General features: G+C 58.9%; 1 protein-coding gene and 29 non-coding genes across 30 annotated transcripts in view; 29 read left to right on the top strand and 1 right to left on the bottom strand.

The window, feature by feature from the left end:
* Window positions 1-25,907, bottom strand: part of DNAJC5B (DnaJ heat shock protein family (Hsp40) member C5 beta) — a 46,701-nt gene that overhangs the window by 16,234 nt on the left and 4,560 nt on the right. The gene's annotated exons all lie outside the window — the stretch shown is intronic.
* Window positions 283-371, top strand: TRNAY-GUA (transfer RNA tyrosine (anticodon GUA)). The gene is given in 2 exon segments: window positions 283-319; window positions 336-371. It is a non-coding gene; the product is annotated as a tRNA-Tyr (tRNA).
* On the top strand, window positions 1,514-1,602 carry TRNAY-GUA (transfer RNA tyrosine (anticodon GUA)). Its single transcript is given in 2 exon segments — window positions 1,514-1,550; window positions 1,567-1,602. It is a non-coding gene; the product is annotated as a tRNA-Tyr (tRNA).
* TRNAY-GUA (transfer RNA tyrosine (anticodon GUA)) lies at window positions 6,436-6,524 on the top strand. The gene is given in 2 exon segments: window positions 6,436-6,472; window positions 6,489-6,524. It is a non-coding gene; the product is annotated as a tRNA-Tyr (tRNA).
* Window positions 7,667-7,755, top strand: TRNAY-GUA (transfer RNA tyrosine (anticodon GUA)). The gene is given in 2 exon segments: window positions 7,667-7,703; window positions 7,720-7,755. It is a non-coding gene; the product is annotated as a tRNA-Tyr (tRNA).
* TRNAY-GUA (transfer RNA tyrosine (anticodon GUA)) lies at window positions 10,129-10,217 on the top strand. The gene is given in 2 exon segments: window positions 10,129-10,165; window positions 10,182-10,217. It is a non-coding gene; the product is annotated as a tRNA-Tyr (tRNA).
* TRNAA-AGC (transfer RNA alanine (anticodon AGC)) lies at window positions 10,550-10,622 on the top strand. Its single transcript has one exon. It is a non-coding gene; the product is annotated as a tRNA-Ala (tRNA).
* On the top strand, window positions 11,359-11,447 carry TRNAY-GUA (transfer RNA tyrosine (anticodon GUA)). The gene is given in 2 exon segments: window positions 11,359-11,395; window positions 11,412-11,447. It is a non-coding gene; the product is annotated as a tRNA-Tyr (tRNA).
* Window positions 11,780-11,852, top strand: TRNAA-AGC (transfer RNA alanine (anticodon AGC)). The gene has a single exon. It is a non-coding gene; the product is annotated as a tRNA-Ala (tRNA).
* TRNAY-GUA (transfer RNA tyrosine (anticodon GUA)) lies at window positions 12,590-12,678 on the top strand. Its single transcript is given in 2 exon segments — window positions 12,590-12,626; window positions 12,643-12,678. It is a non-coding gene; the product is annotated as a tRNA-Tyr (tRNA).
* TRNAA-AGC (transfer RNA alanine (anticodon AGC)) lies at window positions 13,011-13,083 on the top strand. The gene has a single exon. It is a non-coding gene; the product is annotated as a tRNA-Ala (tRNA).
* On the top strand, window positions 13,836-13,924 carry TRNAY-GUA (transfer RNA tyrosine (anticodon GUA)). The gene is given in 2 exon segments: window positions 13,836-13,872; window positions 13,889-13,924. It is a non-coding gene; the product is annotated as a tRNA-Tyr (tRNA).
* TRNAA-AGC (transfer RNA alanine (anticodon AGC)) lies at window positions 14,257-14,329 on the top strand. The gene has a single exon. It is a non-coding gene; the product is annotated as a tRNA-Ala (tRNA).
* On the top strand, window positions 15,067-15,155 carry TRNAY-GUA (transfer RNA tyrosine (anticodon GUA)). Its single transcript is given in 2 exon segments — window positions 15,067-15,103; window positions 15,120-15,155. It is a non-coding gene; the product is annotated as a tRNA-Tyr (tRNA).
* On the top strand, window positions 15,488-15,560 carry TRNAA-AGC (transfer RNA alanine (anticodon AGC)). The gene has a single exon. It is a non-coding gene; the product is annotated as a tRNA-Ala (tRNA).
* TRNAY-GUA (transfer RNA tyrosine (anticodon GUA)) lies at window positions 16,298-16,386 on the top strand. The gene is given in 2 exon segments: window positions 16,298-16,334; window positions 16,351-16,386. It is a non-coding gene; the product is annotated as a tRNA-Tyr (tRNA).
* TRNAA-AGC (transfer RNA alanine (anticodon AGC)) lies at window positions 16,719-16,791 on the top strand. The gene has a single exon. It is a non-coding gene; the product is annotated as a tRNA-Ala (tRNA).
* TRNAY-GUA (transfer RNA tyrosine (anticodon GUA)) lies at window positions 17,529-17,617 on the top strand. Its single transcript is given in 2 exon segments — window positions 17,529-17,565; window positions 17,582-17,617. It is a non-coding gene; the product is annotated as a tRNA-Tyr (tRNA).
* On the top strand, window positions 17,950-18,022 carry TRNAA-AGC (transfer RNA alanine (anticodon AGC)). Its single transcript has one exon. It is a non-coding gene; the product is annotated as a tRNA-Ala (tRNA).
* Window positions 18,759-18,847, top strand: TRNAY-GUA (transfer RNA tyrosine (anticodon GUA)). The gene is given in 2 exon segments: window positions 18,759-18,795; window positions 18,812-18,847. It is a non-coding gene; the product is annotated as a tRNA-Tyr (tRNA).
* On the top strand, window positions 19,180-19,252 carry TRNAA-AGC (transfer RNA alanine (anticodon AGC)). The gene has a single exon. It is a non-coding gene; the product is annotated as a tRNA-Ala (tRNA).
* Window positions 19,989-20,077, top strand: TRNAY-GUA (transfer RNA tyrosine (anticodon GUA)). Its single transcript is given in 2 exon segments — window positions 19,989-20,025; window positions 20,042-20,077. It is a non-coding gene; the product is annotated as a tRNA-Tyr (tRNA).
* Window positions 20,410-20,482, top strand: TRNAA-AGC (transfer RNA alanine (anticodon AGC)). Its single transcript has one exon. It is a non-coding gene; the product is annotated as a tRNA-Ala (tRNA).
* On the top strand, window positions 21,220-21,308 carry TRNAY-GUA (transfer RNA tyrosine (anticodon GUA)). The gene is given in 2 exon segments: window positions 21,220-21,256; window positions 21,273-21,308. It is a non-coding gene; the product is annotated as a tRNA-Tyr (tRNA).
* TRNAA-AGC (transfer RNA alanine (anticodon AGC)) lies at window positions 21,641-21,713 on the top strand. Its single transcript has one exon. It is a non-coding gene; the product is annotated as a tRNA-Ala (tRNA).
* On the top strand, window positions 22,871-22,943 carry TRNAA-AGC (transfer RNA alanine (anticodon AGC)). Its single transcript has one exon. It is a non-coding gene; the product is annotated as a tRNA-Ala (tRNA).
* Window positions 23,680-23,768, top strand: TRNAY-GUA (transfer RNA tyrosine (anticodon GUA)). Its single transcript is given in 2 exon segments — window positions 23,680-23,716; window positions 23,733-23,768. It is a non-coding gene; the product is annotated as a tRNA-Tyr (tRNA).
* TRNAA-AGC (transfer RNA alanine (anticodon AGC)) lies at window positions 24,101-24,173 on the top strand. The gene has a single exon. It is a non-coding gene; the product is annotated as a tRNA-Ala (tRNA).
* Window positions 24,910-24,998, top strand: TRNAY-GUA (transfer RNA tyrosine (anticodon GUA)). Its single transcript is given in 2 exon segments — window positions 24,910-24,946; window positions 24,963-24,998. It is a non-coding gene; the product is annotated as a tRNA-Tyr (tRNA).
* On the top strand, window positions 25,331-25,403 carry TRNAA-AGC (transfer RNA alanine (anticodon AGC)). The gene has a single exon. It is a non-coding gene; the product is annotated as a tRNA-Ala (tRNA).

The following is a 25,907-nucleotide window of genomic DNA, read 5'->3' as shown; positions in this document are numbered from 1 at the left end:
CGGTGAAACTGAAGTGAGGGAAGCTGCAGCAGGGTATGGGTAAGCTCCTTTTGGCCCTGAGGAGAGTCCAGCTGTAGAAGATGACGTGCAAGGAGCCCGTGGAGGTTTTTGTCTGTGGGTTTGCGTGAATTGACGGGCTCTAGGGTTGAGCAAGGGAGCGCGATGATGGAGCTGAGTCTGTCTGAAGCGGGATGCTGGACTAGAGGCGTGAGAGTGCGCTGTGGATAGGGACGTGTTGGATGAGTGTGTGATGGGCGAGGCAGTGGGCAGAGCCCCGTGATTCCTTCGATAGCTCAGCTGGTAGAGCGGAGGACTGTAGGCTCCCTTGCACGGCCATCCTTAGGTCGCTGGTTCAACTCCGGCTCGAAGGAGCGCCCTTTTGGCTCTGGTCCAGGCCCTGCGGCACCTCTGCCTTTTTGGCCCTGCCCGGCTGGCTCCCCTTCAAGGGCTGCCCAGCCTTGAGCTCTTGCTTGAGGTGGGGAAGAGCACCACCCAAGGCAGTTTGGGCTGAACCCTGTGCGGGGGATGGTGGCATGCGAGCACTGGGCTTGTCAGGGGTCGCCTCCAACAGGGAAGTGAGTGTGTGAGTTGGTGGGGGTGTGAGAGCGAAGCCAATGGGAGGCCCGGGCTTTGGGTGCAGGGCAGCCTGGGTCAGGGCTGGCTGCCTGGGCAGGGAGAGGACCTCAGGCAGAGGCTGTGGGCTGGGGAATTAGCTCAAGTGGTAGAGCGCTCGCTTAGCATGTGAGAGGCAGCGGGATCGATGCCCGCATTCTCCAACGCTTTTCGTTCCCCTTGCCTGGACACAGGGCCCTTGGCCTGGGGCCCTCTGTCCTCCGGGGGCTGTGGGGAGAACATGGTGTGCCCAGGCTTTACAGAGGAGGACGACATGCAGGGCTCTATCAAGAGCAGTACGGGCAGTTTAGCAGAGGAATTGATTTTCTCCCTCTTTGCTTGACAGTCGCCAGATGTCCTCCTCGGTACTGTGTCCAGCTCCCCCGTAGAGGAAGGAGATCAATGAAATGGAGCAACCTCAGCGCAGGGCCACCAAAAAGCTCAGGGAATGGAGGGGTTTGTCTTTGAGGATGGGCTGAGGACAGTGGGCAAGTTCACCTTGGAGAGCGAGAGGATCAGAGAGCTTCTGCACGACCTGCCAGCTCGTAGGATTAGGTTACTGTGTCGAGGAATGTCTGTCCATTTGTCTGGTGCTTGATCCGAGGGCAAAAGGCAGCACGGTGAAACTGAAGTGAGGGAAGCTGCAGCAGGGTATGGGTAAGCTCCTTTTGGCCCTGAGGAGAGTCCAGCTGTAGAAGATGACGTGCAAGGAGCCCGTGGAGTTTTTTTGTCTGTGGGTTTGCGTGAATTGACGGGCTCCAGGGTTGAGCAAGGGAGCGCGATGATGGAGCTGAGTCTGTCTGAAGCGGGATGCTGGACTAGAGGCGTGAGAGTGCGCTGTGGATAGGGACGTGTTGGATGAGTGTGTGATGGGCGAGGCAGTGGGCAGAGCCCCGTGATTCCTTCGATAGCTCAGCTGGTAGAGCGGAGGACTGTAGGCTCCCTTGCACGGCCATCCTTAGGTCGCTGGTTCAACTCCGGCTCGAAGGAGCGCCCTTTTGGCTCTGGCCCAGGCCCTGCGGCACCTCTGCCTTTTTGGCCCTGCCCGGCTGGCTCCCCTTCAAGGGCTGCCCAGCCTTGAGCTCTTGCTTGAGGTGGGGAAGAGCACCACCCAAGGCAGTTTGGGCTGAACCCTGTGCGGGGGATGGTGGCACGCGAGCACTGGGCTTGTCAGGGGTCGCCTCCAACAGGGAAGTGAGTGTGTGAGTTGGTGGGGGTGTGAGAGCGAAGCCAATGGGAGGCCCGGGCTTTGGGTGCAGGGCAGCCTGGGTCAGGGCTGGCTGCCTGGGCAAGGAGAGGACCTCAGGCAGAGGCTGTGGGCTGGGGAATTAGCTCAAGTGGTAGAGCGCTCGCTTAGCATGTGAGAGGCAGCGGGATCTATGCCCGCATTCTCCAACGCTTTTCGTTCCCCTTGCCTGGACACAGGGCCCTTGGCCTGGGGCCCTCTGTCCTCCGGGGGCTGTGGGGAGAACATGGTGTGCCCAGGCTTTACAGAGGAGGACGACATGCAGGGCTCTATCAAGAGCAGTACGGGCAGTTTAGCAGAGGAATTGATTTTCTCCCTCTTTGCTTGACAGTCGCCAGATGTCCTCCTCGGTACTGTGTCCAGCTCCCCCGTAGAGGAAGGAGATCAATGAAATGGAGCAACTTCAGCGCAGGGCCACCAAAAAGCTCAGGGAATGGAGGGGTTTGTCTTTGAGGATGGGCTGAGGACAGTGGGCAAGTTCACCTTGGAGAGCGAGAGGATCAGAGAGCTTCTGCACGACCTGCCAGCTCGTAGGATTAGGTTACTGTGTCGAGGAATGTCTGTCCATTTGTCTGGTGCTTGATCCGAGGGCAAAAGGCAGCACGGTGAAACTGAAGTGAGGGAAGCTGCAGCAGGGTATGGGTAAGCTCCTTTTGGCCCTGAGGAGAGTCCAGCTGTAGAAGATGACGTGCAAGGAGCCCGTGGAGTTTTTTTGTCTGTGGGTTTGCGTGAATTGACGGGCTCCAGGGTTGAGCAAGGGAGCGCGATGATGGAGCTGAGTCTGTCTGAAGCGGGATGCTGGACTAGAGGCGTGAGAGTGCGCTGTGGATAGGGACGTGTTGGATGAGTGTGTGATGGGCGAGGCAGTGGGCAGAGCCCCGTGATTCCTTCGATAGCTCAGCTGGTAGAGCGGAGGACTGTAGGCTCCCTTGCACGGCCATCCTGAGGTCGCTGGTTCAACTCCGGCTCGAAGGAGCGCCCTTTTGGCTCTGGCCCAGGCCCTGCGGCACCTCTGCCTTTTTGGCCCTGCCCGGCTGGCTCCCCTTCAAGGGCTGCCCAGCCTTGAGCTCTTGCTTGAGGTGGGGAAGAGCACCACCCAAGGCAGTTTGGGCTGAACCCTGTGCGGGGGATGGTGGCACGCGAGCACTGGGCTTGTCAGGGGTCGCCTCCAACAGGGAAGTGAGTGTGTGAGTTGGTGGGGGTGTGAGAGCGAAGCCAATGGGAGGCCCGGGCTTTGGGTGCAGGGCAGCCTGGGTCAGGGCTGGCTGCCTGGGCAGGGAGAGGACCTCAGGCAGAGGCTGTGGGCTGGGGAATTAGCTCAAGTGGTAGAGCGCTCGCTTAGCATGTGAGAGGCAGCGGGATCGATGCCCGCATTCTCCAACGCTTTTCGTTCCCCTTGCCTGGACACAGGGCCCTTGGCCTGGGGCCCTCTGTCCTCCGGGGGCTGTGGGGAGAACATGGTGTGCCCAGGCTTTACAGAGGAGGACGACATGCAGGGCTCTATCAAGAGCAGTACGGGCAGTTTAGCAGAGGAATTGATTTTCTCCCTCTTTGCTTGACAGTCGCCAGATGTCCTCCTCGGTACTGTGTCCAGCTCCCCCGTAGAGGAAGGAGATCAATGAAATGGAGCAACCTCAGCGCAGGGCCACCAAAAAGCTCAGGGAATGGAGGGGTTTGTCTTTGAGGATGGGCTGAGGACAGTGGGCAAGTTCACCTTGGAGAGCGAGAGGATCAGAGAGCTTCTGCACGACCTGCCAGCTCGTAGGATTAGGTTACTGTGTCGAGGAATGTCTGTCCATTTGTCTGGTGCTTGATCCGAGGGCAAAAGGCAGCACGGTGAAACTGAAGTGAGGGAAGCTGCAGCAGGGTATGGGTAAGCTCCTTTTGGCCCTGAGGAGAGTCCAGCTGTAGAAGATGACGTGCAAGGAGCCCGTGGAGGTTTTTTGTCTGTGGGTTTGCGTGAATTGACGGGCTCCAGGGTTGAGCAAGGGAGCGCGATGATGGAGCTGAGTCTGTCTGAAGCGGGATGCTGGACTAGAGGCGTGAGAGTGCGCTGTGGATAGGGACGTGTTGGATGAGTGTGTGATGGGCGAGGCAGTGGGCAGAGCCCCGTGATTCCTTCGATAGCTCAGCTGGTAGAGCGGAGGACTGTAGGCTCCCTTGCACGGCCATCCTGAGGTCGCTGGTTCAACTCCGGCTCGAAGGAGCGCCCTTTTGGCTCTGGCCCAGGCCCTGCGGCACCTCTGCCTTTTTGGCCCTGCCCGGCTGGCTCCCCTTCAAGGGCTGCCCAGCCTTGAGCTCTTGCTTGAGGTGGGGAAGAGCACCACCCAAGGCAGTTTGGGCTGAACCCTGTGCGGGGGATGGTGGCACGCGAGCACTGGGCTTGTCAGGGGTCGCCTCCAACAGGGAAGTGAGTGTGTGAGTTGGTGGGGGTGTGAGAGCGAAGCCAATGGGAGGCCCGGGCTTTGGGTGCAGGGCAGCCTGGGTCAGGGCTGGCTGCCTGGGCAGGGAGAGGACCTCAGGCAGAGGCTGTGGGCTGGGGAATTAGCTCAAGTGGTAGAGCGCTCGCTTAGCATGTGAGAGGCAGCGGGATCGATGCCCGCATTCTCCAACGCTTTTCGTTCCCCTTGCCTGGACACAGGGCCCTTGGCCTGGGGCCCTCTGTCCTCCGGGGGCTGTGGGGAGAACATGGTGTGCCCAGGCTTTACAGAGGAGGACGACATGCAGGGCTCTATCAAGAGCAGTACGGGCAGTTTAGCAGAGGAATTGATTTTCTCCCTCTTTGCTTGACAGTCGCCAGATGTCCTCCTCGGTACTGTGTCCAGCTCCCCCGTAGAGGAAGGAGATCAATGAAATGGAGCAACTTCAGCGCAGGGCCACCAAAAAGCTCAGGGAATGGAGGGGTTTGTCTTTGAGGATGGGCTGAGGACAGTGGGCAAGTTCACCTTGGAGAGCGAGAGGATCAGAGAGCTTCTGCACGACTTGCCAGCTCGTAGGATTAGGTTACTGTGTCGAGGAATGTCTGTCCATTTGTCTGGTGCTTGATCCGAGGGCAAAAGGCAGCACGGTGAAACTGAAGTGAGGGAAGCTGCAGCAGGGTATGGGTAAGCTCCTTTTGGCCCTGAGGAGAGTCCAGCTGTAGAAGATGACGTGCAAGGAGCCCGTGGAGGTTTTTGTCTGTGGGTTTGCGTGAATTGACGGGCTCTAGGGTTGAGCAAGGGAGCGCGATGATGGAGCTGAGTCTGTCTGAAGCGGGATGCTGGACTAGAGGCGTGAGAGTGCGCTGTGGATAGGGACGTGTTGGATGAGTGTGTGATGGGCGAGGCAGTGGGCAGAGCCCCGTGATTCCTTCGATAGCTCAGCTGGTAGAGCGGAGGACTGTAGGCTCCCTTGCACGGCCATCCTGAGGTCGCTGGTTCAACTCCGGCTCGAAGGAGCGCCCTTTTGGCTCTGGCCCAGGCCCTGCGGCACCTCTGCCTTTTTGGCCCTGCCCGGCTGGCTCCCCTTCAAGGGCTGCCCAGCCTTGAGCTCTTGCTTGAGGTGGGGAAGAGCACCACCCAAGGCAGTTTGGGCTGAACCCTGTGCGGGGGATGGTGGCACGCGAGCACTGGGCTTGTCAGGGGTCGCCTCCAACAGGGAAGTGAGTGTGTGAGTTGGTGGGGGTGTGAGAGCGAAGCCAATGGGAGGCCCGGGCTTTGGGTGCAGGGCAGCCTGGGTCAGGGCTGGCTGCCTGGGCAGGGAGAGGACCTCAGGCAGAGGCTGTGGGCTGGGGAATTAGCTCAAGTGGTAGAGCGCTCGCTTAGCATGTGAGAGGCAGCGGGATCGATGCCCGCATTCTCCAACGCTTTTCGTTCCCCTTGCCTGGACACAGGGCCCTTGGCCTGGGGCCCTCTGTCCTCCGGGGGCTGTGGGGAGAACATGGTGTGCCCAGGCTTTACAGAGGAGGACGACATGCAGGGCTCTATCAAGAGCAGTACGGGCAGTTTAGCAGAGGAATTGATTTTCTCCCTCTTTGCTTGACAGTCGCCAGATGTCCTCCTCGGTACTGTGTCCAGCTCCCCCGTAGAGGAAGGAGATCAATGAAATGGAGCAACTTCAGCGCAGGGCCACCAAAAAGCTCAGGGAATGGAGGGGTTTGTCTTTGAGGATGGGCTGAGGACAGTGGGCAAGTTCACCTTGGAGAGCGAGAGGATCAGAGAGCTTCTGCACGACTTGCCAGCTCGTAGGATTAGGTTACTGTGTCGAGGAATGTCTGTCCATTTGTCTGGTGCTTGATCCGAGGGCAAAAGGCAGCACGGTGAAACTGAAGTGAGGGAAGCTGCAGCAGGGTATGGGTAAGCTCCTTTTGGCCCTGAGGAGAGTCCAGCTGTAGAAGATGACGTGCAAGGAGCCCGTGGAGGTTTTTGTCTGTGGGTTTGCGTGAATTGACGGGCTCTAGGGTTGAGCAAGGGAGCGCGATGATGGAGCTGAGTCTGTCTGAAGCGGGATGCTGGACTAGAGGCGTGAGAGTGCGCTGTGGATAGGGACGTGTTGGATGAGTGTGTGATGGGCGAGGCAGTGGGCAGAGCCCCGTGATTCCTTCGATAGCTCAGCTGGTAGAGCGGAGGACTGTAGGCTCCCTTGCACGGCCATCCTTAGGTCGCTGGTTCAACTCCGGCTCGAAGGAGCGCCCTTTTGGCTCTGGTCCAGGCCCTGCGGCACCTCTGCCTTTTTGGCCCTGCCCGGCTGGCTCCCCTTCAAGGGCTGCCCAGCCTTGAGCTCTTGCTTGAGGTGGGGAAGAGCACCACCCAAGGCAGTTTGGGCTGAACCCTGTGCGGGGGATGGTGGCATGCGAGCACTGGGCTTGTCAGGGGTCGCCTCCAACAGGGAAGTGAGTGTGTGAGTTGGTGGGGGTGTGAGAGCGAAGCCAATGGGAGGCCCGGGCTTTGGGTGCAGGGCAGCCTGGGTCAGGGCTGGCTGCCTGGGCAGGGAGAGGACCTCAGGCAGAGGCTGTGGGCTGGGGAATTAGCTCAAGTGGTAGAGCGCTCGCTTAGCATGTGAGAGGCAGCGGGATCGATGCCCGCATTCTCCAACGCTTTTCGTTCCCCTTGCCTGGACACAGGGCCCTTGGCCTGGGGCCCTCTGTCCTCCGGGGGCTGTGGGGAGAACATGGTGTGCCCAGGCTTTACAGAGGAGGACGACATGCAGGGCTCTATCAAGAGCAGTACGGGCAGTTTAGCAGAGGAATTGATTTTCTCCCTCTTTGCTTGACAGTCGCCAGATGTCCTCCTCGGTACTGTGTCCAGCTCCCCCGTAGAGGAAGGAGATCAATGAAATGGAGCAACCTCAGCGCAGGGCCACCAAAAAGCTCAGGGAATGGAGGGGTTTGTCTTTGAGGATGGGCTGAGGACAGTGGGCAAGTTCACCTTGGAGAGCGAGAGGATCAGAGAGCTTCTGCACGACCTGCCAGCTCGTAGGATTAGGTTACTGTGTCGAGGAATGTCTGTCCATTTGTCTGGTGCTTGATCCGAGGGCAAAAGGCAGCACGGTGAAACTGAAGTGAGGGAAGCTGCAGCAGGGTATGGGTAAGCTCCTTTTGGCCCTGAGGAGAGTCCAGCTGTAGAAGATGACGTGCAAGGAGCCCGTGGAGTTTTTTTGTCTGTGGGTTTGCGTGAATTGACGGGCTCCAGGGTTGAGCAAGGGAGCGCGATGATGGAGCTGAGTCTGTCTGAAGCGGGATGCTGGACTAGAGGCGTGAGAGTGCGCTGTGGATAGGGACGTGTTGGATGAGTGTGTGATGGGCGAGGCAGTGGGCAGAGCCCCGTGATTCCTTCGATAGCTCAGCTGGTAGAGCGGAGGACTGTAGGCTCCCTTGCACGGCCATCCTTAGGTCGCTGGTTCAACTCCGGCTCGAAGGAGCGCCCTTTTGGCTCTGGCCCAGGCCCTGCGGCACCTCTGCCTTTTTGGCCCTGCCCGGCTGGCTCCCCTTCAAGGGCTGCCCAGCCTTGAGCTCTTGCTTGAGGTGGGGAAGAGCACCACCCAAGGCAGTTTGGGCTGAACCCTGTGCGGGGGATGGTGGCACGCGAGCACTGGGCTTGTCAGGGGTCGCCTCCAACAGGGAAGTGAGTGTGTGAGTTGGTGGGGGTGTGAGAGCGAAGCCAATGGGAGGCCCGGGCTTTGGGTGCAGGGCAGCCTGGGTCAGGGCTGGCTGCCTGGGCAAGGAGAGGACCTCAGGCAGAGGCTGTGGGCTGGGGAATTAGCTCAAGTGGTAGAGCGCTCGCTTAGCATGTGAGAGGCAGCGGGATCTATGCCCGCATTCTCCAACGCTTTTCGTTCCCCTTGCCTGGACACAGGGCCCTTGGCCTGGGGCCCTCTGTCCTCCGGGGGCTGTGGGGAGAACATGGTGTGCCCAGGCTTTACAGAGGAGGACGACATGCAGGGCTCTATCAAGAGCAGTACGGGCAGTTTAGCAGAGGAATTGATTTTCTCCCTCTTTGCTTGACAGTCGCCAGATGTCCTCCTCGGTACTGTGTCCAGCTCCCCCGTAGAGGAAGGAGATCAATGAAATGGAGCAACTTCAGCGCAGGGCCACCAAAAAGCTCAGGGAATGGAGGGGTTTGTCTTTGAGGATGGGCTGAGGACAGTGGGCAAGTTCACCTTGGAGAGCGAGAGGATCAGAGAGCTTCTGCACGACCTGCCAGCTCGTAGGATTAGGTTACTGTGTCGAGGAATGTCTGTCCATTTGTCTGGTGCTTGATCCGAGGGCAAAAGGCAGCACGGTGAAACTGAAGTGAGGGAAGCTGCAGCAGGGTATGGGTAAGCTCCTTTTGGCCCTGAGGAGAGTCCAGCTGTAGAAGATGACGTGCAAGGAGCCCGTGGAGTTTTTTTGTCTGTGGGTTTGCGTGAATTGACGGGCTCCAGGGTTGAGCAAGGGAGCGCGATGATGGAGCTGAGTCTGTCTGAAGCGGGATGCTGGACTAGAGGCGTGAGAGTGCGCTGTGGATAGGGACGTGTTGGATGAGTGTGTGATGGGCGAGGCAGTGGGCAGAGCCCCGTGATTCCTTCGATAGCTCAGCTGGTAGAGCGGAGGACTGTAGGCTCCCTTGCACGGCCATCCTGAGGTCGCTGGTTCAACTCCGGCTCGAAGGAGCGCCCTTTTGGCTCTGGCCCAGGCCCTGCGGCACCTCTGCCTTTTTGGCCCTGCCCGGCTGGCTCCCCTTCAAGGGCTGCCCAGCCTTGAGCTCTTGCTTGAGGTGGGGAAGAGCACCACCCAAGGCAGTTTGGGCTGAACCCTGTGCGGGGGATGGTGGCACGCGAGCACTGGGCTTGTCAGGGGTCGCCTCCAACAGGGAAGTGAGTGTGTGAGTTGGTGGGGGTGTGAGAGCGAAGCCAATGGGAGGCCCGGGCTTTGGGTGCAGGGCAGCCTGGGTCAGGGCTGGCTGCCTGGGCAGGGAGAGGACCTCAGGCAGAGGCTGTGGGCTGGGGAATTAGCTCAAGTGGTAGAGCGCTCGCTTAGCATGTGAGAGGCAGCGGGATCGATGCCCGCATTCTCCAACGCTTTTCGTTCCCCTTGCCTGGACACAGGGCCCTTGGCCTGGGGCCCTCTGTCCTCCGGGGGCTGTGGGGAGAACATGGTGTGCCCAGGCTTTACAGAGGAGGACGACATGCAGGGCTCTATCAAGAGCAGTACGGGCAGTTTAGCAGAGGAATTGATTTTCTCCCTCTTTGCTTGACAGTCGCCAGATGTCCTCCTCGGTACTGTGTCCAGCTCCCCCGTAGAGGAAGGAGATCAATGAAATGGAGCAACTTCAGCGCAGGGCCACCAAAAAGCTCAGGGAATGGAGGGGTTTGTCTTTGAGGATGGGCTGAGGACAGTGGGCAAGTTCACCTTGGAGAGCGAGAGGATCAGAGAGCTTCTGCACGACCTGCCAGCTCGTAGGATTAGGTTACTGTGTCGAGGAATGTCTGTCCATTTGTCTGGTGCTTGATCCGAGGGCAAAAGGCAGCACGGTGAAACTGAAGTGAGGGAAGCTGCAGCAGGGTATGGGTAAGCTCCTTTTGGCCCTGAGGAGAGTCCAGCTGTAGAAGATGACGTGCAAGGAGCCCGTGGAGTTTTTTTGTCTGTGGGTTTGCGTGAATTGACGGGCTCCAGGGTTGAGCAAGGGAGCGCGATGATGGAGCTGAGTCTGTCTGAAGCGGGATGCTGGACTAGAGGCGTGAGAGTGCGCTGTGGATAGGGACGTGTTGGATGAGTGTGTGATGGGCGAGGCAGTGGGCAGAGCCCCGTGATTCCTTCGATAGCTCAGCTGGTAGAGCGGAGGACTGTAGGCTCCCTTGCACGGCCATCCTTAGGTCGCTGGTTCAACTCCGGCTCGAAGGAGCGCCCTTTTGGCTCTGGCCCAGGCCCTGCGGCACCTCTGCCTTTTTGGCCCTGCCCGGCTGGCTCCCCTTCAAGGGCTGCCCAGCCTTGAGCTCTTGCTTGAGGTGGGGAAGAGCACCACCCAAGGCAGTTTGGGCTGAACCCTGTGCGGGGGATGGTGGCACGCGAGCACTGGGCTTGTCAGGGGTCGCCTCCAACAGGGAAGTGAGTGTGTGAGTTGGTGGGGGTGTGAGAGCGAAGCCAATGGGAGGCCCGGGCTTTGGGTGCAGGGCAGCCTGGGTCAGGGCTGGCTGCCTGGGCAGGGAGAGGACCTCAGGCAGAGGCTGTGGGCTGGGGAATTAGCTCAAGTGGTAGAGCGCTCGCTTAGCATGTGAGAGGCAGCGGGATCGATGCCCGCATTCTCCAACGCTTTTCGTTCCCCTTGCCTGGACACAGGGCCCTTGGCCTGGGGCCCTCTGTCCTCCGGGGGCTGTGGGGAGAACATGGTGTGCCCAGGCTTTACAGAGGAGGACGACATGCAGGGCTCTATCAAGAGCAGTACGGGCAGTTTAGCAGAGGAATTGATTTTCTCCCTCTTTGCTTGACAGTCGCCAGATGTCCTCCTCGGTACTGTGTCCAGCTCCCCCGTAGAGGAAGGAGATCAATGAAATGGAGCAACTTCAGCGCAGGGCCACCAAAAAGCTCAGGGAATGGAGGGGTTTGTCTTTGAGGATGGGCTGAGGACAGTGGGCAAGTTCACCTTGGAGAGCGAGAGGATCAGAGAGCTTCTGCACGACCTGCCAGCTCGTAGGATTAGGTTACTGTGTCGAGGAATGTCTGTCCATTTGTCTGGTGCTTGATCCGAGGGCAAAAGGCAGCACGGTGAAACTGAAGTGAGGGAAGCTGCAGCAGGGTATGGGTAAGCTCCTTTTGGCCCTGAGGAGAGTCCAGCTGTAGAAGATGACGTGCAAGGAGCCCGTGGAGGTTTTTGTCTGTGGGTTTGCGTGAATTGACGGGCTCTAGGGTTGAGCAAGGGAGCGCGATGATGGAGCTGAGTCTGTCTGAAGCGGGATGCTGGACTAGAGGCGTGAGAGTGCGCTGTGGATAGGGACGTGTTGGATGAGTGTGTGATGGGCGAGGCAGTGGGCAGAGCCCCGTGATTCCTTCGATAGCTCAGCTGGTAGAGCGGAGGACTGTAGGCTCCCTTGCACGGCCATCCTTAGGTCGCTGGTTCAACTCCGGCTCGAAGGAGCGCCCTTTTGGCTCTGGCCCAGGCCCTGCGGCACCTCTGCCTTTTTGGCCCTGCCCGGCTGGCTCCCCTTCAAGGGCTGCCCAGCCTTGAGCTCTTGCTTGAGGTGGGGAAGAGCACCACCCAAGGCAGTTTGGGCTGAACCCTGTGCGGGGGATGGTGGCACGCGAGCACTGGGCTTGTCAGGGGTCGCCTCCAACAGGGAAGTGAGTGTGTGAGTTGGTGGGGGTGTGAGAGCGAAGCCAATGGGAGGCCCGGGCTTTGGGTGCAGGGCAGCCTGGGTCAGGGCTGGCTGCCTGGGCAGGGAGAGGACCTCAGGCAGAGGCTGTGGGCTGGGGAATTAGCTCAAGTGGTAGAGCGCTCGCTTAGCATGTGAGAGGCAGCGGGATCGATGCCCGCATTCTCCAACGCTTTTCGTTCCCCTTGCCTGGACACAGGGCCCTTGGCCTGGGGCCCTCTGTCCTCCGGGGGCTGTGGGGAGAACATGGTGTGCCCAGGCTTTACAGAGGAGGACGACATGCAGGGCTCTATCAAGAGCAGTACGGGCAGTTTAGCAGAGGAATTGATTTTCTCCCTCTTTGCTTGACAGTCGCCAGATGTCCTCCTCGGTACTGTGTCCAGCTCCCCCGTAGAGGAAGGAGATCAATGAAATGGAGCAACTTCAGCGCAGGGCCACCAAAAAGCTCAGGGAATGGAGGGGTTTGTCTTTGAGGATGGGCTGAGGACAGTGGGCAAGTTCACCTTGGAGAGCGAGAGGATCAGAGAGCTTCTGCACGACCTGCCAGCTCGTAGGATTAGGTTACTGTGTCGAGGAATGTCTGTCCATTTGTCTGGTGCTTGATCCGAGGGCAAAAGGCAGCACGGTGAAACTGAAGTGAGGGAAGCTGCAGCAGGGTATGGGTAAGCTCCTTTTGGCCCTGAGGAGAGTCCAGCTGTAGAAGATGACGTGCAAGGAGCCCGTGGAGTTTTTTTGTCTGTGGGTTTGCGTGAATTGACGGGCTCCAGGGTTGAGCAAGGGAGCGCGATGATGGAGCTGAGTCTGTCTGAAGCGGGATGCTGGACTAGAGGCGTGAGAGTGCGCTGTGGATAGGGACGTGTTGGATGAGTGTGTGATGGGCGAGGCAGTGGGCAGAGCCCCGTGATTCCTTCGATAGCTCAGCTGGTAGAGCGGAGGACTGTAGGCTCCCTTGCACGGCCATCCTTAGGTCGCTGGTTCAACTCCGGCTCGAAGGAGCGCCCTTTTGGCTCTGGCCCAGGCCCTGCGGCACCTCTGCCTTTTTGGCCCTGCCCGGCTGGCTCCCCTTCAAGGGCTGCCCAGCCTTGAGCTCTTGCTTGAGGTGGGGAAGAGCACCACCCAAGGCAGTTTGGGCTGAACCCTGTGCGGGGGATGGTGGCACGCGAGCACTGGGCTTGTCAGGGGTCGCCTCCAACAGGGAAGTGAGTGTGTGAGTTGGTGGGGGTGTGAGAGCGAAGCCAATGGGAGGCCCGGGCTTTGGGTGCAGGGCAGCCTGGGTCAGGGCTGGCTGCCTGGGCAGGGAGAGGACCTCAGGCAGAGGCTGTGGGCTGGGGAATTAGCTCAAGTGGTAGAGCGCTCGCTTAGCATGTGAGAGGCAGCGGGATCGATGCCCGCATTCTCCAACGCTTTTCGTTCCCCTTGCCTGGACACAGGGCCCTTGGCCTGGGGCCCTCTGTCCTCCGGGGGCTGTGGGGAGAACATGGTGTGCCCAGGCTTTACAGAGGAGGACGACATGCAGGGCTCTATCAAGAGCAGTACGGGCAGTTTAGCAGAGGAATTGATTTTCTCCCTCTTTGCTTGACAGTCGCCAGATGTCCTCCTCGGTACTGTGTCCAGCTCCCCCGTAGAGGAAGGAGATCAATGAAATGGAGATCAATGAAATGGAGCAACCTCAGCGCAGGGCCACCAAAAAGCTCAGGGAATGGAGGGGTTTGTCTTTGAGGATGGGCTGAGGACAGTGGGCAAGTTCACCTTGGAGAGCGAGAGGATCAGAGAGCTTCTGCACGACCTGCCAGCTCGTAGGATTAGGTTACTGTGTCGAGGAATGTCTGTCCATTTGTCTGGTGCTTGATCCGAGGGCAAAAGGCAGCACGGTGAAACTGAAGTGAGGGAAGCTGCAGCAGGGTATGGGTAAGCTCCTTTTGGCCCTGAGGAGAGTCCAGCTGTAGAAGATGACGTGCAAGGAGCCCGTGGAGTTTTTTTGTCTGTGGGTTTGCGTGAATTGACGGGCTCCAGGGTTGAGCAAGGGAGCGCGATGATGGAGCTGAGTCTGTCTGAAGCGGGATGCTGGACTAGAGGCGTGAGAGTGCGCTGTGGATAGGGACGTGTTGGATGAGTGTGTGATGGGCGAGGCAGTGGGCAGAGCCCCGTGATTCCTTCGATAGCTCAGCTGGTAGAGCGGAGGACTGTAGGCTCCCTTGCACGGCCATCCTTAGGTCGCTGGTTCAACTCCGGCTCGAAGGAGCGCCCTTTTGGCTCTGGCCCAGGCCCTGCGGCACCTCTGCCTTTTTGGCCCTGCCCGGCTGGCTCCCCTTCAAGGGCTGCCCAGCCTTGAGCTCTTGCTTGAGGTGGGGAAGAGCACCACCCAAGGCAGTTTGGGCTGAACCCTGTGCGGGGGATGGTGGCACGCGAGCACTGGGCTTGTCAGGGGTCGCCTCCAACAGGGAAGTGAGTGTGTGAGTTGGTGGGGGTGTGAGAGCGAAGCCAATGGGAGGCCCGGGCTTTGGGTGCAGGGCAGCCTGGGTCAGGGCTGGCTGCCTGGGCAGGGAGAGGACCTCAGGCAGAGGCTGTGGGCTGGGGAATTAGCTCAAGTGGTAGAGCGCTCGCTTAGCATGTGAGAGGCAGCGGGATCGATGCCCGCATTCTCCAACGCTTTTCGTTCCCCTTGCCTGGACACAGGGCCCTTGGCCTGGGGCCCTCTGTCCTCCGGGGGCTGTGGGGAGAACATGGTGTGCCCAGGCTTTACAGAGGAGGACGACATGCAGGGCTCTATCAAGAGCAGTACGGGCAGTTTAGCAGAGGAATTGATTTTCTCCCTCTTTGCTTGACAGTCGCCAGATGTCCTCCTCGGTACTGTGTCCAGCTCCCCCGTAGAGGAAGGAGATCAATGAAATGGAGCAACCTCAGCGCAGGGCCACCAAAAAGCTCAGGGAATGGAGGGGTTTGTCTTTGAGGATGGGCTGAGGACAGTGGGCAAGTTCACCTTGGAGAGCGAGAGGATCAGAGAGCTTCTGCACGACCTGCCAGCTCGTAGGATTAGGTTACTGTGTGGAGGAATGTCTGTCCATTTGTCTGGTGCTTGATCCGAGGGCAAAAGGCAGCACGGTGAAACTGAAGTGAGGGAAGCTGCAGCAGGGTATGGGTAAGCTCCTTTTGGCCCTGAGGAGAGTCCAGCTGTAGAAGATGACGTGCAAGGAGCCCGTGGAGTTTTTTTGTCTGTGGGTTTGCGTGAATTGACGGGCTCCAGGGTTGAGCAAGGGAGCGCGATGATGGAGCTGAGTCTGTCTGAAGCGGGATGCTGGACTAGAGGCGTGAGAGTGCGCTGTGGATAGGGACGTGTTGGATGAGTGTGTGATGGGCGAGGCAGTGGGCAGAGCCCCGTGATTCCTTCGATAGCTCAGCTGGTAGAGCGGAGGACTGTAGGCTCCCTTGCACGGCCATCCTTAGGTCGCTGGTTCAACTCCGGCTCGAAGGAGCGCCCTTTTGGCTCTGGCCCAGGCCCTGCGGCACCTCTGCCTTTTTGGCCCTGCCCGGCTGGCTCCCCTTCAAGGGCTGCCCAGCCTTGAGCTCTTGCTTGAGGTGGGGAAGAGCACCACCCAAGGCAGTTTGGGCTGAACCCTGTGCGGGGGATGGTGGCACGCGAGCACTGGGCTTGTCAGGGGTCGCCTCCAACAGGGAAGTGAGTGTGTGAGTTGGTGGGGGTGTGAGAGCGAAGCCAATGGGAGGCCCGGGCTTTGGGTGCAGGGCAGCCTGGGTCAGGGCTGGCTGCCTGGGCAGGGAGAGGACCTCAGGCAGAGGCTGTGGGCTGGGGAATTAGCTCAAGTGGTAGAGCGCTCGCTTAGCATGTGAGAGGCAGCGGGATCGATGCCCGCATTCTCCAACGCTTTTCGTTCCCCTTGCCTGGACACAGGGCCCTTGGCCTGGGGCCCTCTGTCCTCCGGGGGCTGTGGGGAGAACATGGTGTGCCCAGGCTTTACAGAGGAGGACGACATGCAGGGCTCTATCAAGAGCAGTACGGGCAGTTTAGCAGAGGAATTGATTTTCTCCCTCTTTGCTTGACAGTCGCCAGATGTCCTCCTCGGTACTGTGTCCAGCTCCCCCGTAGAGGAAGGAGATCAATGAAATGGAGCAACCTCAGCGCAGGGCCACCAAAAAGCTCAGGGAATGGAGGGGTTTGTCTTTGAGGATGGGCTGAGGACAGTGGGCAAGTTCACCTTGGAGAGCGAGAGGATCAGAGAGCTTCTGCACGACCTGCCAGCTCGTAGGATTAGGTTACTGTGTGGAGGAATGTCTGTCCATTTGTCTGGTGCTTGATCCGAGGGCAAAAGGCAGCACGGTGAAACTGAAGTGAGGGAAGCTGCAGCAGGGTATGGGTAAGCTCCTTTTGGCCCTGAGGAGAGTCCAGCTGTAGAAGATGACGTGCAAGGAGCCCGTGGAGTTTTTTTGTCTGTGGGTTTGCGTGAATTGACGGGCTCCAGGGTTGAGCAAGGGAGCGCGATGATGGAGCTGAGTCTGTCTGAAGCGGGATGCTGGACTAGAGGCGTGAGAGTGCGCTGTGGATAGGGACGTGTTGGATGAGTGTGTGATGGGCGAGGCAGTGGGCAGAGCCCCGTGATTCCTTCGATAGCTCAGCTGGTAGAGCGGAGGACTGTAGGCTCCCTTGCACGGCCATCCTTAGGTCGCTGGTTCAACTCCGGCTCGAAGGAGCGCCCTTTTGGCTCTGGCCCAGGCCCTGCGGCACCTCTGCCTTTTTGGCCCTGCCCGGCTGGCTCCCCTTCAAGGGCTGCCCAGCCTTGAGCTCTTGCTTGAGGTGGGGAAGAGCACCACCCAAGGCAGTTTGGGCTGAACCCTGTGCGGGGGATGGTGGCACGCGAGCACTGGGCTTGTCAGGGGTCGCCTCCAACAGGGAAGTGAGTGTGTGAGTTGGTGGGGGTGTGAGAGCGAAGCCAATGGGAGGCCCGGGCTTTGGGTGCAGGGCAGCCTGGGTCAGGGCTGGCTGCCTGGGCAGGGAGAGGACCTCAGGCAGAGGCTGTGGGCTGGGGAATTAGCTCAAGTGGTAGAGCGCTCGCTTAGCATGTGAGAGGCAGCGGGATCGATGCCCGCATTCTCCAACGCTTTTCGTTCCCCTTGCCTGGACACAGGGCCCTTGGCCTGGGGCCCTCTGTCCTCCGGGGGCTGTGGGGAGAACATGGTGTGCCCAGGCTTTACAGAGGAGGACGACATGCAGGGCTCTATCAAGAGCAGTACGGGCAGTTTAGCAGAGGAATTGATTTTCTCCCTCTTTGCTTGACAGTCGCCAGATGTCCTCCTCGGTACTGTGTCCAGCTCCCCCGTAGAGGAAGGAGATCAATGAAATGGAGCAACCTCAGCGCAGGGCCACCAAAAAGCTCAGGGAATGGAGGGGTTTGTCTTTGAGGATGGGCTGAGGACAGTGGGCAAGTTCACCTTGGAGAGCGAGAGGATCAGAGAGCTTCTGCACGACCTGCCAGCTCGTAGGATTAGGTTACTGTGTCGAGGAATGTCTGTCCATTTGTCTGGTGCTTGATCCGAGGGCAAAAGGCAGCACGGTGAAACTGAAGTGAGGGAAGCTGCAGCAGGGTATGGGTAAGCTCCTTTTGGCCCTGAGGAGAGTCCAGCTGTAGAAGATGACGTGCAAGGAGCCCGTGGAGTTTTTTTGTCTGTGGGTTTGCGTGAATTGACGGGCTCCAGGGTTGAGCAAGGGAGCGCGATGATGGAGCTGAGTCTGTCTGAAGCGGGATGCTGGACTAGAGGCGTGAGAGTGCGCTGTGGATAGGGACGTGTTGGATGAGTGTGTGATGGGCGAGGCAGTGGGCAGAGCCCCGTGATTCCTTCGATAGCTCAGCTGGTAGAGCGGAGGACTGTAGGCTCCCTTGCACGGCCATCCTTAGGTCGCTGGTTCAACTCCGGCTCGAAGGAGCGCCCTTTTGGCTCTGGCCCAGGCCCTGCGGCACCTCTGCCTTTTTGGCCCTGCCCGGCTGGCTCCCCTTCAAGGGCTGCCCAGCCTTGAGCTCTTGCTTGAGGTGGGGAAGAGCACCACCCAAGGCAGTTTGGGCTGAACCCTGTGCGGGGGATGGTGGCACGCGAGCACTGGGCTTGTCAGGGGTCGCCTCCAACAGGGAAGTGAGTGTGTGAGTTGGTGGGGGTGTGAGAGCGAAGCCAATGGGAGGCCCGGGCTTTGGGTGCAGGGCAGCCTGGGTCAGGGCTGGCTGCCTGGGCAGGGAGAGGACCTCAGGCAGAGGCTGTGGGCTGGGGAATTAGCTCAAGTGGTAGAGCGCTCGCTTAGCATGTGAGAGGCAGCGGGATCGATGCCCGCATTCTCCAACGCTTTTCGTTCCCCTTGCCTGGACACAGGGCCCTTGGCCTGGGGCCCTCTGTCCTCCGGGGGCTGTGGGGAGAACATGGTGTGCCCAGGCTTTACAGAGGAGGACGACATGCAGGGCTCTATCAAGAGCAGTACGGGCAGTTTAGCAGAGGAATTGATTTTCTCCCTCTTTGCTTGACAGTCGCCAGATGTCCTCCTCGGTACTGTGTCCAGCTCCCCCGTAGAGGAAGGAGATCAATGAAATGGAGCAACTTCAGCGCAGGGCCACCAAAAAGCTCAGGGAATGGAGGGGTTTGTCTTTGAGGATGGGCTGAGGACAGTGGGCAAGTTCACCTTGGAGAGCGAGAGGATCAGAGAGCTTCTGCACGACCTGCCAGCTCGTAGGATTAGGTTACTGTGTCGAGGAATGTCTGTCCATTTGTCTGGTGCTTGATCCGAGGGCAAAAGGCAGCACGGTGAAACTGAAGTGAGGGAAGCTGCAGCAGGGTATGGGTAAGCTCCTTTTGGCCCTGAGGAGAGTCCAGCTGTAGAAGATGACGTGCAAGGAGCCCGTGGAGGTTTTTGTCTGTGGGTTTGCGTGAATTGACGGGCTCTAGGGTTGAGCAAGGGAGCGCGATGATGGAGCTGAGTCTGTCTGAAGCGGGATGCTGGACTAGAGGCGTGAGAGTGCGCTGTGGATAGGGACGTGTTGGATGAGTGTGTGATGGGCGAGGCAGTGGGCAGAGCCCCGTGATTCCTTCGATAGCTCAGCTGGTAGAGCGGAGGACTGTAGGCTCCCTTGCACGGCCATCCTTAGGTCGCTGGTTCAACTCCGGCTCGAAGGAGCGCCCTTTTGGCTCTGGCCCAGGCCCTGCGGCACCTCTGCCTTTTTGGCCCTGCCCGGCTGGCTCCCCTTCAAGGGCTGCCCAGCCTTGAGCTCTTGCTTGAGGTGGGGAAGAGCACCACCCAAGGCAGTTTGGGCTGAACCCTGTGCGGGGGATGGTGGCACGCGAGCACTGGGCTTGTCAGGGGTCGCCTCCAACAGGGAAGTGAGTGTGTGAGTTGGTGGGGGTGTGAGAGCGAAGCCAATGGGAGGCCCGGGCTTTGGGTGCAGGGCAGCCTGGGTCAGGGCTGGCTGCCTGGGCAGGGAGAGGACCTCAGGCAGAGGCTGTGGGCTGGGGAATTAGCTCAAGTGGTAGAGCGCTCGCTTAGCATGTGAGAGGCAGCGGGATCGATGCCCGCATTCTCCAACGCTTTTCGTTCCCCTTGCCTGGACACAGGGCCCTTGGCCTGGGGCCCTCTGTCCTCCGGGGGCTGTGGGGAGAACATGGTGTGCCCAGGCTTTACAGAGGAGGACGACATGCAGGGCTCTATCAAGAGCAGTACGGGCAGTTTAGCAGAGGAATTGATTTTCTCCCTCTTTGCTTGACAGTCGCCAGATGTCCTCCTCGGTACTGTGTCCAGCTCCCCCGTAGAGGAAGGAGATCAATGAAATGGAGCAACCTCAGCGCAGGGCCACCAAAAAGCTCAGGGAATGGAGGGGTTTGTCTTTGAGGATGGGCTGAGGACAGTGGGCAAGTTCACCTTGGAGAGCGAGAGGATCAGAGAGCTTCTGCACGACCTGCCAGCTCGTAGGATTAGGTTACTGTGTCGAGGAATGTCTGTCCATTTGTCTGGTGCTTGATCCGAGGGCAAAAGGCAGCACGGTGAAACTGAAGTGAGGGAAGCTGCAGCAGGGTATGGGTAAGCTCCTTTTGGCCCTGAGGAGAGTCCAGCTGTAGAAGATGACGTGCAAGGAGCCCGTGGAGGTTTTTGTCTGTGGGTTTGCGTGAATTGACGGGCTCCAGGGTTGAGCAAGGGAGCGCGATGATGGAGCTGAGTCTGTCTGAAGCGGGATGCTGGACTAGAGGCGTGAGAGTGCGCTGTGGATAGGGACGTGTTGGATGAGTGTGTGATGGGCGAGGCAGTGGGCAGAGCCCCGTGATTCCTTCGATAGCTCAGCTGGTAGAGCGGAGGACTGTAGGCTCCCTTGCACGGCCATCCTTAGGTCGCTGGTTCAACTCCGGCTCGAAGGAGCGCCCTTTTGGCTCTGGCCCAGGCCCTGCGGCACCTCTGCCTTTTTGGCCCTGCCCGGCTGGCTCCCCTTCAAGGGCTGCCCAGCCTTGAGCTCTTGCTTGAGGTGGGGAAGAGCACCACCCAAGGCAGTTTGGGCTGAACCCTGTGCGGGGGATGGTGGCACGCGAGCACTGGGCTTGTCAGGGGTCGCCTCCAACAGGGAAGTGAGTGTGTGAGTTGGTGGGGGTGTGAGAGCGAAGCCAATGGGAGGCCCGGGCTTTGGGTGCAGGGCAGCCTGGGTCAGGGCTGGCTGCCTGGGCAGGGAGAGGACCTCAGGCAGAGGCTGTGGGCTGGGGAATTAGCTCAAGTGGTAGAGCGCTCGCTTAGCATGTGAGAGGCAGCGGGATCGATGCCCGCATTCTCCAACGCTTTTCGTTCCCCTTGCCTGGACACAGGGCCCTTGGCCTGGGGCCCTCTGTCCTCCGGGGGCTGTGGGGAGAACATGGTGTGCCCAGGCTTTACAGAGGAGGACGACATGCAGGGCTCTATCAAGAGCAGTACGGGCAGTTTAGCAGAGGAATTGATTTTCTCCCTCTTTGCTTGACAGTCGCCAGATGTCCTCCTCGGTACTGTGTCCAGCTCCCCCGTAGAGGAAGGAGATCAATGAAATGGAGCAACCTCAGCGCAGGGCCACCAAAAAGCTCAGGGAATGGAGGGGTTTGTCTTTGAGGATGGGCTGAGGACAGTGGGCAAGTTCACCTTGGAGAGCGAGAGGATCAGAGAGCTTCTGCACGACTTGCCAGCTCGTAGGATTAGGTTACTGTGTCGAGGAATGTCTGTCCATTTGTCTGGTGCTTGATCCGAGGGCAAAAGGCAGCACGGTGAAACTGAAGTGAGGGAAGCTGCAGCAGGGTATGGGTAAGCTCCTTTTGGCCCTGAGGAGAGTCCAGCTGTAGAAGATGACGTGCAAGGAGCCCGTGGAGTTTTTTTGTCTGTGGGTTTGCGTGAATTGACGGGCTCCAGGGTTGAGCAAGGGAGCGCGATGATGGAGCTGAGTCTGTCTGAAGCGGGATGCTGGACTAGAGGCGTGAGAGTGCGCTGTGGATAGGGACGTGTTGGATGAGTGTGTGATGGGCGAGGCAGTGGGCAGAGCCCCGTGATTCCTTCGATAGCTCAGCTGGTAGAGCGGAGGACTGTAGGCTCCCTTGCACGGCCATCCTTAGGTCGCTGGTTCAACTCCGGCTCGAAGGAGCGCCCTTTTGGCTCTGGCCCAGGCCCTGCGGCACCTCTGCCTTTTTGGCCCTGCCCGGCTGGCTCCCCTTCAAGGGCTGCCCAGCCTTGAGCTCTTGCTTGAGGTGGGGAAGAGCACCACCCAAGGCAGTTTGGGCTGAACCCTGTGCGGGGGATGGTGGCACGCGAGCACTGGGCTTGTCAGGGGTCGCCTCCAACAGGGAAGTGAGTGTGTGAGTTGGTGGGGGTGTGAGAGCGAAGCCAATGGGAGGCCCGGGCTTTGGGTGCAGGGCAGCCTGGGTCAGGGCTGGCTGCCTGGGCAGGGAGAGGACCTCAGGCAGAGGCTGTGGGCTGGGGAATTAGCTCAAGTGGTAGAGCGCTCGCTTAGCATGTGAGAGGCAGCGGGATCGATGCCCGCATTCTCCAACGCTTTTCGTTCCCCTTGCCTGGACACAGGGCCCTTGGCCTGGGGCCCTCTGTCCTCCGGGGGCTGTGGGGAGAACATGGTGTGCCCAGGCTTTACAGAGGAGGACGACATGCAGGGCTCTATCAAGAGCAGTACGGGCAGTTTAGCAGAGGAATTGATTTTCTCCCTCTTTGCTTGACAGTCGCCAGATGTCCTCCTCGGTACTGTGTCCAGCTCCCCCGTAGAGGAAGGAGATCAATGAAATGGAGCAACTTCAGCGCAGGGCCACCAAAAAGCTCAGGGAATGGAGGGGTTTGTCTTTGAGGATGGGCTGAGGACAGTGGGCAAGTTCACCTTGGAGAGCGAGAGGATCAGAGAGCTTCTGCACGACCTGCCAGCTCGTAGGATTAGGTTACTGTGTCGAGGAATGTCTGTCCATTTGTCTGGTGCTTGATCCGAGGGCAAAAGGCAGCACGGTGAAACTGAAGTGAGGGAAGCTGCAGCAGGGTATGGGTAAGCTCCTTTTGGCCCTGAGGAGAGTCCAGCTGTAGAAGATGACGTGCAAGGAGCCCGTGGAGGTTTTTGTCTGTGGGTTTGCGTGAATTGACGGGCTCTAGGGTTGAGCAAGGGAGCGCGATGATGGAGCTGAGTCTGTCTGAAGCGGGATGCTGGACTAGAGGCGTGAGAGTGCGCTGTGGATAGGGACGTGTTGGATGAGTGTGTGATGGGCGAGGCAGTGGGCAGAGCCCCGTGATTCCTTCGATAGCTCAGCTGGTAGAGCGGAGGACTGTAGGCTCCCTTGCACGGCCATCCTGAGGTCGCTGGTTCAACTCCGGCTCGAAGGAGCGCCCTTTTGGCTCTGGCCCAGGCCCTGCGGCACCTCTGCCTTTTTGGCCCTGCCCGGCTGGCTCCCCTTCAAGGGCTGCCCAGCCTTGAGCTCTTGCTTGAGGTGGGGAAGAGCACCACCCAAGGCAGTTTGGGCTGAACCCTGTGCGGGGGATGGTGGCACGCGAGCACTGGGCTTGTCAGGGGTCGCCTCCAACAGGGAAGTGAGTGTGTGAGTTGGTGGGGGTGTGAGAGCGAAGCCAATGGGAGGCCCGGGCTTTGGGTGCAGGGCAGCCTGGGTCAGGGCTGGCTGCCTGGGCAGGGAGAGGACCTCAGGCAGAGGCTGTGGGCTGGGGAATTAGCTCAAGTGGTAGAGCGCTCGCTTAGCATGTGAGAGGCAGCGGGATCGATGCCCGCATTCTCCAACGCTTTTCGTTCCCCTTGCCTGGACACAGGGCCCTTGGCCTGGGGCCCTCTGTCCTCCGGGGGCTGTGGGGAGAACATGGTGTGCCCAGGCTTTACAGAGGAGGACGACATGCAGGGCTCTATCAAGAGCAGTACGGGCAGTTTAGCAGAGGAATTGATTTTCTCCCTCTTTGCTTGACAGTCGCCAGATGTCCTCCTCGGTACTGTGTCCAGCTCCCCCGTAGAGGAAGGAGATCAATGAAATGGAGCAACTTCAGCGCAGGGCCACCAAAAAGCTCAGGGAATGGAGGGGTTTGTCTTTGAGGATGGGCTGAGGACAGTGGGCAAGTTCACCTTGGAGAGCGAGAGGATCAGAGAGCTTCTGCACGACCTGCCAGCTCGTAGGATTAGGTTACTGTGTCGAGGAATGTCTGTCCATTTGTCTGGTGCTTGATCCGAGGGCAAAAGGCAGCACGGTGAAACTGAAGTGAGGGAAGCTGCAGCAGGGTATGGGTAAGCTCCTTTTGGCCCTGAGGAGAGTCCAGCTGTAGAAGATGACGTGCAAGGAGCCCGTGGAGGTTTTTGTCTGTGGGTTTGCGTGAATTGACGGGCTCCAGGGTTGAGCAAGGGAGCGCGATGATGGAGCTGAGTCTGTCTGAAGCGGGATGCTGGACTAGAGGCGTGAGAGTGCGCTGTGGATAGGGACGTGTTGGATGAGTGTGTGATGGGCGAGGCAGTGGGCAGAGCCCCGTGATTCCTTCGATAGCTCAGCTGGTAGAGCGGAGGACTGTAGGCTCCCTTGCACGGCCATCCTTAGGTCGCTGGTTCAACTCCGGCTCGAAGGAGCGCCCTTTTGGCTCTGGCCCAGGCCCTGCGGCACCTCTGCCTTTTTGGCCCTGCCCGGCTGGCTCCCCTTCAAGGGCTGCCCAGCCTTGAGCTCTTGCTTGAGGTGGGGAAGAGCACCACCCAAGGCAGTTTGGGCTGAACCCTGTGCGGGGGATGGTGGCACGCGAGCACTGGGCTTGTCAGGGGTCGCCTCCAACAGGGAAGTGAGTGTGTGAGTTGGTGGGGGTGTGAGAGCGAAGCCAATGGGAGGCCCGGGCTTTGGGTGCAGGGCAGCCTGGGTCAGGGCTGGCTGCCTGGGCAGGGAGAGGACCTCAGGCAGAGGCTGTGGGCTGGGGAATTAGCTCAAGTGGTAGAGCGCTCGCTTAGCATGTGAGAGGCAGCGGGATCGATGCCCGCATTCTCCAACGCTTTTCGTTCCCCTTGCCTGGACACAGGGCCCTTGGCCTGGGGCCCTCTGTCCTCCGGGGGCTGTGGGGAGAACATGGTGTGCCCAGGCTTTACAGAGGAGGACGACATGCAGGGCTCTATCAAGAGCAGTACGGGCAGTTTAGCAGAGGAATTGATTTTCTCCCTCTTTGCTTGACAGTCGCCAGATGTCCTCCTCGGTACTGTGTCCAGCTCCCCCGTAGAGGAAGGAGATCAATGAAATGGAGCAACCTCAGCGCAGGGCCACCAAAAAGCTCAGGGAATGGAGGGGTTTGTCTTTGAGGATGGGCTGAGGACAGTGGGCAAGTTCACCTTGGAGAGCGAGAGGATCAGAGAGCTTCTGCACGACTTGCCAGCTCGTAGGATTAGGTTACTGTGTCGAGGAATGTCTGTCCATTTGTCTGGTGCTTGATCCGAGGGCAAAAGGCAGCACGGTGAAACTGAAGTGAGGGAAGCTGCAGCAGGGTATGGGTAAGCTCCTTTTGGCCCTGAGGAGAGTCCAGCTGTAGAAGATGACGTGCAAGGAGCCCGTGGAGGTTTTTGTCTGTGGGTTTGCGTGAATTGACGGGCTCTAGGGTTGAGCAAGGGAGCGCGATGATGGAGCTGAGTCTGTCTGAAGCGGGATGCTGGACTAGAGGCGTGAGAGTGCGCTGTGGATAGGGACGTGTTGGATGAGTGTGTGATGGGCGAGGCAGTGGGCAGAGCCCCGTGATTCCTTCGATAGCTCAGCTGGTAGAGCGGAGGACTGTAGGCTCCCTTGCACGGCCATCCTTAGGTCGCTGGTTCAACTCCGGCTCGAAGGAGCGCCCTTTTGGCTCTGGCCCAGGCCCTGCGGCACCTCTGCCTTTTTGGCCCTGCCCGGCTGGCTCCCCTTCAAGGGCTGCCCAGCCTTGAGCTCTTGCTTGAGGTGGGGAAGAGCACCACCCAAGGCAGTTTGGGCTGAACCCTGTGCGGGGGATGGTGGCACGCGAGCACTGGGCTTGTCAGGGGTCGCCTCCAACAGGGAAGTGAGTGTGTGAGTTGGTGGGGGTGTGAGAGCGAAGCCAATGGGAGGCCAGGGCTTTGGGTGCAGGGCAGCCTGGGTCAGGGCTGGCTGCCTGGGCAGGGAGAGGACCTCAGGCAGAGGCTGTGGGCTGGGGAATTAGCTCAAGTGGTAGAGCGCTCGCTTAGCATGTGAGAGGCAGCGGGATCGATGCCCGCATTCTCCAACGCTTTTCATACCCCATGGCTTGGCCCATGGTCCCCTAGGGTTAAGGAGTTGCACTTGCCCTTGTCTTAGGTATAGGTAAGGTGTTAATCCTGGTTGTTAGGCAGTTATTAAATGTCATTCAGGGTCCTGTACATATTTCTAATAAAATTCTTAATATCCAGTGTGAACTGTCTAACAGAGTTTTTTCTGTGCTTAATTTTTTGTACATAATGTGTGAATGTATATGTTTTTAAACTTCTGAATAAAAAAGATGAAATAAAGTATGTCTGTGCTTATTACTTCATTGTCGGACTGGAAAGCAGTAGTCAAACTACAGGTCAAATTTTTATGCCAAAAATATTTCTAAATATTATTTTTGTAGGGTATTGAAGATAAACGCATCTCCTTTGAAATTCTGTTGATTATAGGCCTGTTAGCTTTACTGTTTGATAAATCAGATTGTGCCAGACTCCAAATAAAAGCATAGAGAGGTACCTCTGTCATGTTTATTAAAAAGTAAATT

This window comes from Strix uralensis, chromosome 1, assembly GCF_047716275.1.
Source record: "Strix uralensis isolate ZFMK-TIS-50842 chromosome 1, bStrUra1, whole genome shotgun sequence".
Lineage (NCBI taxonomy): Eukaryota > Metazoa > Chordata > Aves > Strigiformes > Strigidae > Strix > Strix uralensis.
Note: the sequence above shows the minus strand (reverse complement) of the source record. Positions and strands in the feature narration are given on the sequence as shown.